Here is an 8,194-nt window from a genome sequence, read left to right on the forward strand (position 1 = left end):
GAGACGCTACTACTAATTAGTAGTAGCGCAGGTTATAAACCCACGCTACTACTAAATTGATAGTAGTAGCGCGGGTTATAAACCCACGTTACTACTAAGTGATCTTCACCGTGCCCGATGGAACAAGCAGTAGTAGTAGCGCGGGGTATAAACCCACACTACTACTAACTTGGTAGTAGTAGCGCGGTGTATAAACCCCACGCTACTGCGTGGTCTCATCGTGCCGCCCGCGACATAGATAAGAGAGCAGCCATCAATTTTTCTTTACTCGTCGGCCCGGTAAAATTTTCTATCTTGGAGAGAGCTACCGTCCTGTCCCGTCCCCTTCCCTCCTCCCAGTCCCAGATCGCCGCCGCCACCCAACATCGACCTCGCCGCCGGCCATGGCTCCACTCTCTCCCCCACAGCCTTCGCCACCACCCTCTCCCATCCAATCCCCTCACCAGAAGACAATAGAAGAGAGAGATCGAGCGAGCAGGTCGAGCGGCGGCCATGGCGCCCCCAGATCCATCCGCCGTCGTCAAGGTCCTGGACGGAGATGCTCGCGAGCTGGCTTCTGCTCGCCCGCGACGCACCCAGCTCTTCCTCACCCATCTCTTGCCCATCAAGGTAATCTCTTTCCCATCTTCTCCTCTTCGATCTGCTCTTCTCACCTTCCCTTCCCTTCCCCCCTTCCCTAATACGTCGTTCCCTTCAACACGCAGGTGCAGGCACGTGGCAGACACCACTAGTGCCCAACCCTAGCCAGCGGAGCGGCGCGGCGCACACCGGCATTGATGCTGGTCGTACCTCGGAGTGGAGACGTTTGGCATGCTCCTGGTTGGCTTCCCATGCCTGCCCGCGCCTCTGGTAAGCCCCTCCACTCTTCTCTATGATCTCTCATCATCAGTTGGCTGGTAATCTTATTATTCCTGCTGCTTGCTGGGTGCCGTAAAAATTAGTGACAGACTGAAACTTTCAGCAGAGATATAAATCAACGTTTATGAGCGACCCTCACCGCCGTGGAGCTGTGGTCCTCATCTAAATCGAACGTGTACAGATTATTGTAGGCAACTATCGTGTTGTATCATCTGCAAATGCTCAGTTCGTGCGGGAGTTTTTTTCCCAATGTGCAGTGCCGACCGTGCAGAGGCCGGGAGTCAAGGCGGAGGATGAGATCGGGAGGCCGCGCGGCTCCACGCCGGCATCGTCGCCGCCGCTTCACAAGTTGTAACCAATATAGAAAAGCTATATGACTCGATCCAGGATCTCCCGGCTCTTTCTGATCCCGTCTCACCACAAACTTTTAATCTTTTTTCTTTTGAGTAGAATTTTAATCTTTTTAGTTCCAAGTTCTGAACATATGAAGATCCAACATCTAATTTATTTCTCATAGATGAGTGATGGACGATGCAGCGGAGGAGGCATACCGATGGCAGGTTGTAGCAAATCAGGAGGCCGCCGCCGTCGGCGGACGCTGCCGAGTGGAGAAACTACGTGGACGGTGGACGCTGCCGAGTGGAAAAACTACATCGGACTGGTGAGATAACTGAAATTTCATAACAGCGACTCCATGCATGGTATGTTCCCCTTTTGCCATATTTTACATACGCATCTTATATATTCTTTGAGATCTAAGCCCTTAGAGACAATAGATTCTGATCTTCTGGTCTTTGCCTGCTGATGCTTTTATTATTCAAAGTGGTTCAGTTCCAGTACGTACAGACTAGCCATATTATGACTTGCAGGATTTTTTTTACTTTTTGTACATTCTCATTTAAGTTTTCTTGCGATAGCACACTAATTAACAGAAAAAACTTATGGCATATGACCTTTTCTATGTGTGACGTATATGTAAAGTTAGTTTTCTCTTAAAAAAATCATCCGTCGATAAGCTGAATTAGAGGGAAATTCATGGAAAGTGAACCAACATACAAACCATAGTAATAATCCCAGTGAACTAGCTCTACAGACTAGCATACATGTTATTTAGAAACAAGGGGTTTGCCATGCTACAACAGATCCCTGACTAAATTTATCTATTCTACTTGGTCTTTTGATTTGAAACATCTATATATTCCTCATAAACATATTGGTTTTGCTACCAGCAGTAGGTGATTTCTTTGTTCTGCAGCTGGGATTTCAGTAAAAAAATGTTTAACCTTCAGTGAATATGCACAGTACCAAGACTTTGTTCTGCAGCTCGCACGCCTCATCCGTGGCGAGAGGGCCTAGGCTGCACTGTGCGCGTCGTCATCTTAGCCAGTTGTGTTAATCGGTGGAAATGCGAGAGGGCCACGCCTCACTAGTAATCTTGTCGATTGCCTCTGAACCTGAATGAACATCCTTGCTCGTTTAGTTCTGTGTGTCCATATGATATATGCTTTGCTATTTTATCCTGTTGTTCCTTTTGATCCATGTGACTGTTGCAATCAACTCTCACATGTACCATGATGCTAACTGGTAGATTAGGACAAGAGATGTTTCTATTTTGCACTGCTCATACTGTACATACTGTGATTCATCTGATGGGTTTCTTGCACCTGCAAATGACAGCGTCATGATGTTGTCAACGGTATGGCTGAGGCAGAAGGTGTAACCAAATATGATGCAGGTGAAGCTGCTGCAGATCAGAAAGGTGAACACATGTTCGCCTGTATTAAGATATTTTCAGTAATTTAAAGCTGAAATGATATCCTGTAGCGAACTGGGATTATGATCTGTCTCTTAAACTATCTTTGATCTTGTCCATAATGCTTCCCTGCAGAGCAAAAAGGTTCAACAACCATGAAATCCTAGCCGAGGACGTGCGAGACTGGGATATAGCCAGTGACCGGGGGCAAGGGCAGCGTGCGCATGTGCTTTCTTTGTTTTCAATCTAATTGTTGTGTGTTATTATCTTGAATACATTTCTCTTTTAATTTATTTTCAATCTTCCAAGCCTGGACCCTTCCGTGAACCCTGCGCAAGCAGGAGCTAACTAACAAGTTTTCACTTTCTCGACTGGGTGCAGGGTGATCGACGAGGACTACTGCAGCCCGATGGGAGTCGTGCTCTTCAACTACTCGGAGGCAGACTTCACCGTGAAGCCCCACGATCGCGTCATACAGATTATCGTCCAGGTGATTGCGACGCAGGAGGTCCCCGGGGTGGAGGACCTCGACGCCACCGTCCGAACGTCGCCGAGGTGGAGGACGACGCCACCGTCCGGAGTTCCTCAAGGTGGAGGACCTCGACGCTTTGTACATACATCTAGAGAAGTGGTCTGGTTAGGTTGGCGGTGAAATCCTAGGGAAGGTACCAACCTATGATGGTTGTGTGTGTCCTCGTGATCTCTTCGAGTTGAGATGTTGAATGATGCATCCATGAACACTACAAGTGTTAAGATGGTTCTGTTAAATTTATTTTGCACTTGGACGTGTCTCTGATCTCCATTCATGAATACTGCCTCTATTTTTATTTTTTTAATTCCTAATTTTCTACTAGTAGCATTGGGAAAAAAGTGCCCTACTAGTATTTAGGATACTAATAGCGCTGGTATTGTAGGCACGCTATTACTACTTCATTAGTAGTAGCGCGAGTCTGTAATAGTAGTAGCGTGGGTGGCACACGCTACTACTAACAAAGTTAGTAGTAGCGCGGGTTCCTCCCACGCTACTACTAACTATTAGCTGTAGCGCCTTATTAGTAGCGCCGGTACCCGTGCTACTGATACACCTAAAACCCGCGCTGCTGCTAGCCTTTTCCCTAGTAGTGTTAGTAGCTAGATGGCTTCTCTCTTTTTGGATCTCAATACAATGTTCTCCCCCTCTCTTGTGGAGATCTATTAGATGTAATCTTCTTTTTGCCGTGTGTTTGTTGAGACCGATGAATTGTGAGTTTATGATCAAGTCTATCTATGAATAATATTTGAATCTTCTTTGAATTCTTTTATGTATGATTGGTTATCTTTGCAAGTCTCTTCGAATTATGAGTTTGGTTTGGCCTACTAGATTATTCTTTCTTGCAATGGGAGAGGTGCTTAGCTTTGGGTTCAATCTTGCGGTGTCCTTTCCCAGTGACATTAGGGGCAGCAAGGCACGTATTGTATTGTTGCCATCAAGGATAACAAGATGGGGTTTTCATCATATTGCATGTGTTTATCCCTCTACATCATGTCATCTTGCTTAAGGCGTTACTCTGTTTTCATTAACTTAATACTCTAGATGCATGTTGGATAGCGGTCGATGAGTGGAGTAATAGTAGTAGATGCAGGCAGGAGTCGGTCTACTTGTCTCGGACGTGATGCCTATATACATGATCATACCTAGATATTCTCATAACTATGCTCAATTATGTCAATTGCTCAACAGTAATTTGTTCACCCACCGTAGAATACTTATGCTCTTGAGAGAAGCCACTAGTGAAACCTATGGCCCCTGGGTCTCTTTCTCATCATATCAATCTCCATCACTTTATTATTGCTTTGCTTTTACTTTGCCTTTTACTTTTCACTTTGCATCTCTATACCAAAAATACCAAAAATATTATTTATCATCTCTATCAGATCTCACTTTCGTAAGTGACCGTGAAGGGATTGACAACCCCTAAGCGCGTTGGTTGCGTTGAGCTATTATTTTTGTGTAGGTACGAGGGACTCGCGCGTAGCCTCCTACTGGATTGATACCTTGGTTTTCAAAAACTGAGGGAAATGCTTACGCTACTTTGTTGCATCATCCTCTCCTCTTTGAGAAAATCCAACGCAGTGCTCAAGAGGTAGCACCTGCCGCCGGCCGTGAGACCAGCTTGGTCCTGCTTTGGGCGCGAGACGAGACCGGTCCAGCTGCCTGGCGCGGGACGAGCTCTGACCCGCAACCGGGCACGAGACAGGCGATGGGCGCCGCAGGGAGAGGGCCAACCCTCCGATGAAGGTAGCACCCGAACGACGGGGAGAGGAATCGAAACTCAACAAGGGCGGTCACCGACAGGCAGACGCCGGAAAGGACTAGCCGCCATCGTGAAACGACCCAGACCACTGCCATGGGCCCCACCATGCCATGGCACCCCACGTCGATGTCGGGACCCCGAGAGGCAGTCCCGAGCTAGCGCCACCACCCTTGCCGCCAACGGTCGCCGCACGCAAGGTCGGTCGAAGCCCACACCGCCGCCAATGCCATCACCACCACCAACCACTGCAGGGCGGCCGCCCGCGGGCCACTGACCCAGTCCAGGGCCGGCCTGAGGGGGGCAGCAGGGGCGGCCGCCCCGTGCCCCCCAAATCCAGGGGCCCCGGCAGGGGGTATCCAGCAGCCTATAGGTCACGGCCCAAGGAGGCAGCTTAATCACAGGGGACATGCAGATGCAGCCTTCTCCAATCGTGATCGCCCAGGCCGATCCCAGTTGCGTCATGTATGTTTTCTGCGTCCCTGTACTCCCTTTTCTTCCCTAATTTCTGATCACAAGATTAGAGTCAGAGATGCACCGCCGCTTTGCTCCGGTGTCGGGCGCTCGATGCAATCACGAACATGGGTATCGTCGGGGCCCTCCCGCCAGAGCCAGACACAAGCGGGCCCCAGGAATAGACCAACAATAGCGTACAATGAATGAACTGGCTGGATTGATCGGAATTGATCAATTATCTACAACTGGCTGGAGTAATTCGGATCGACGCTCTAAGATCAAGGTTAACCTCTTTTCTATATGTACTTGTTCTATTTTTTGTGTGAATCTATTCTCTAGTTCCTAAGTTTGGATTGTTTACAAAAATAGTTTGTCGATTGGAGTCGATATTCAGAATTGTTTTCGATATCTGAATCATCAAACATGATCAGTGTTTTAAAAACTAGCACTAATCATATATAATTTTGAGATGACACCAACATTATAGACTTGTAATGATTGTTGACAGCTGTCCACTAAAACCGAATTTGCTGCATTTGGATTAATATTTATTCAGATATCATCAAACAATGTTGTTGGACCAGAATTTTCTGATTTTAATTTCTAACAAAAATGAATTGTCAGATTTTAGTAAATTTATGTTTGCAAGAACTAGTCTATTTCTATGGAGAACCAATTTTGAACATAACATGAAAGTTGTAGATAATTTCCTGCTTGATTTGGTAAGTTTGACATGATTCAGAGTTCAAATTGAAGGGGCGAGGATATATTTTGGTTTCTTGTTGTGGGCTGTAGCTATACACTTGTATATTTACATCCTAAAACCAACGAGCTAAATTTAAGAGATATTTACACAGGTATTTGATGTCAAAACACGACACTAGGACATTGATTATTATTTTTACGTTTGTATTAAGAGGCCCCAGCTCCTAGCTCCGCCACGGCCCCCGAAATCTCAGGACCGGCCCTCACCAGCGCCGCCGGCCGGGATCCCAGCGATAGATCCAGCCGGCACGCATCCATCCGGCGCCAACACCGCAGCACGCAGCCGCTCACGCCCTCCCGCATGCAGCCCTCCGCGCCACCGCCGCGACCTCGAGCGTTGCCGCCTGCCACCGCCGCGCCACGCTCAGCGTCGCGCCCTGGCCGAGCCAGATCGACCCGCGTCGACCTCACCAGGCGAGGAGGAGAAGGCTCCCCGCCGCCGCTCACACCAGGCAGGCTTCGCCCGCCGGCGCGCCCGGGCAGCGGCGAGGGAAGAGGAGGAGAGGGGGCGGCGGCCGGCGGCGGCGAGAAGCCTCCTCTGTCGCCCGCGGGAGCGCCAGAGGAGGGTTAGGTCGCCCGTGGGAGTGTCATTTCTGAAGGTAATTTAGCATTGACATGCAAGTATTTCACCTCTTGAATGGTTCTTGTTTTGATAATGGTTCTTGTTTTGATACACGCTGCTGCAGGTATCCACGGAGAGTATCAAAAAATTTAATGCAATGGCGTGCTACATGTTCCACCATCCTGAAGACGTCAGATGGTTTAAGGCGATCATTTCGGTGTCTATCGATATATTCTATCACTTTCCCATCATCAATGGTAGTAACGCCATCATTTCTACAGCCTGTTGAGCTCTGGACAAAACATGGCCGACGTGGGCGGATCAAAGAGACTGTCGGCACTCATAGTGTGTTGTCTAATCCGGCCTATGCATGGGTTCAGTTCGATCCAGTTTTCTGTGTTCTGAACTCTTTGTTGTTCTTTGCTGCCAGGTTCTATGAAATGCATATTCAACAGCAGCGTTCAGCAGCACGATACCGTATGCATGAGCTTGTTCAAACGAGCTTTCCCCAAATTAAATTGAGTAAATTGGCCAGAACAACTCTATCAGATATAAAAATACTTATAGACGTTTACCAGCCGTACTGTCAACACCTCTGTGTGATGCAGTCGGTTGCCACCATTGGACCATGTGATGCCCAATGAATCCCAACATCTTCGGCTGAAGGGGCACTTAAAAAATAAGTGCTCCACCGTTCCTCAGTCCCCGGTGTACGAAAAGCGTAGTCAACCCCATCGCTCACATTAGTGTCTTGCATGCATCTTTTTCGTATTGATTCTGTCGGCCAACAGGAGCCAAGTGAATACTCCCTCTCTCAGTTTACAGGGTGTGCGCGTACCCCTAGATCGTCAATTTGACCAACCTAATACAAGTTATATATTACAAAAAATATATCAATATAAACTTCAAATGTTCTATTTTCAGAAGGTATAATTTTTGTGTTATATAGTTTATATTAGGGTGATAAAATTGACAACCTAGATATACGCGTAGGACTTGTAAACTGACTTGTTCTGAAAATAGAACATCTGAAGTTTATATTGGTATTTTTTTTAGGATCAACTACTGCCGCTTTATTGACTAATTAAAAGAAATTTGGAATCTCGTCCGACACAATGCCTAGAATACAATCTGGGGGAACGGCAAACCAAACTTTAGCTAACTTATCCGCGGCAGCATTAGCACCACGCCTTACACAAGACACTTTCACTTCTTGGAACATTTTCATCCTCTCCTTGATCTCCTCCACCAGAGGTCCAATTGCAGAGAGAGTTTTCTCTTGCGCACACAACATCTTTGCTAGATTAGCACAGTCCGTCTCCAACAGCAGCTTGGGTGTGTTGAGTTCGGCCGCCACCTGTAAAGCTCGTTTGCAGGCATAAATTTCAGCAACCTCCGGATCGGCGATTCCATCAAAGAGATGACAAGTAGCAGCTCTAAAAGCTCCTGAATGATCCCGTAGGACAGCACCTACACCACACATTGCTCCTTGTTTGTAATTAAACAGCT

The 8,194-nt window shown here is 47.4% G+C and overlaps 1 long non-coding RNA gene across 1 annotated transcript; it reads left to right on the forward strand.

Moving 5' to 3' along the window:
• Positions 1 to 958: 958 nt before the first annotated feature.
• On the forward strand, positions 959 to 3,330 carry LOC123179370 (uncharacterized). The gene is made up of 3 exons (XR_006490357.1): positions 959 to 2,617; positions 2,747 to 2,837; positions 2,993 to 3,330. It is a non-coding gene; the product is annotated as an uncharacterized lncRNA (long non-coding RNA).
• Positions 3,331 to 8,194: the final 4,864 nt, after the last annotated feature.

This window comes from Triticum aestivum, chromosome 1A (assembly GCF_018294505.1).
Source record: "Triticum aestivum cultivar Chinese Spring chromosome 1A, IWGSC CS RefSeq v2.1, whole genome shotgun sequence".
NCBI lineage: Eukaryota > Viridiplantae > Streptophyta > Magnoliopsida > Poales > Poaceae > Triticum > Triticum aestivum.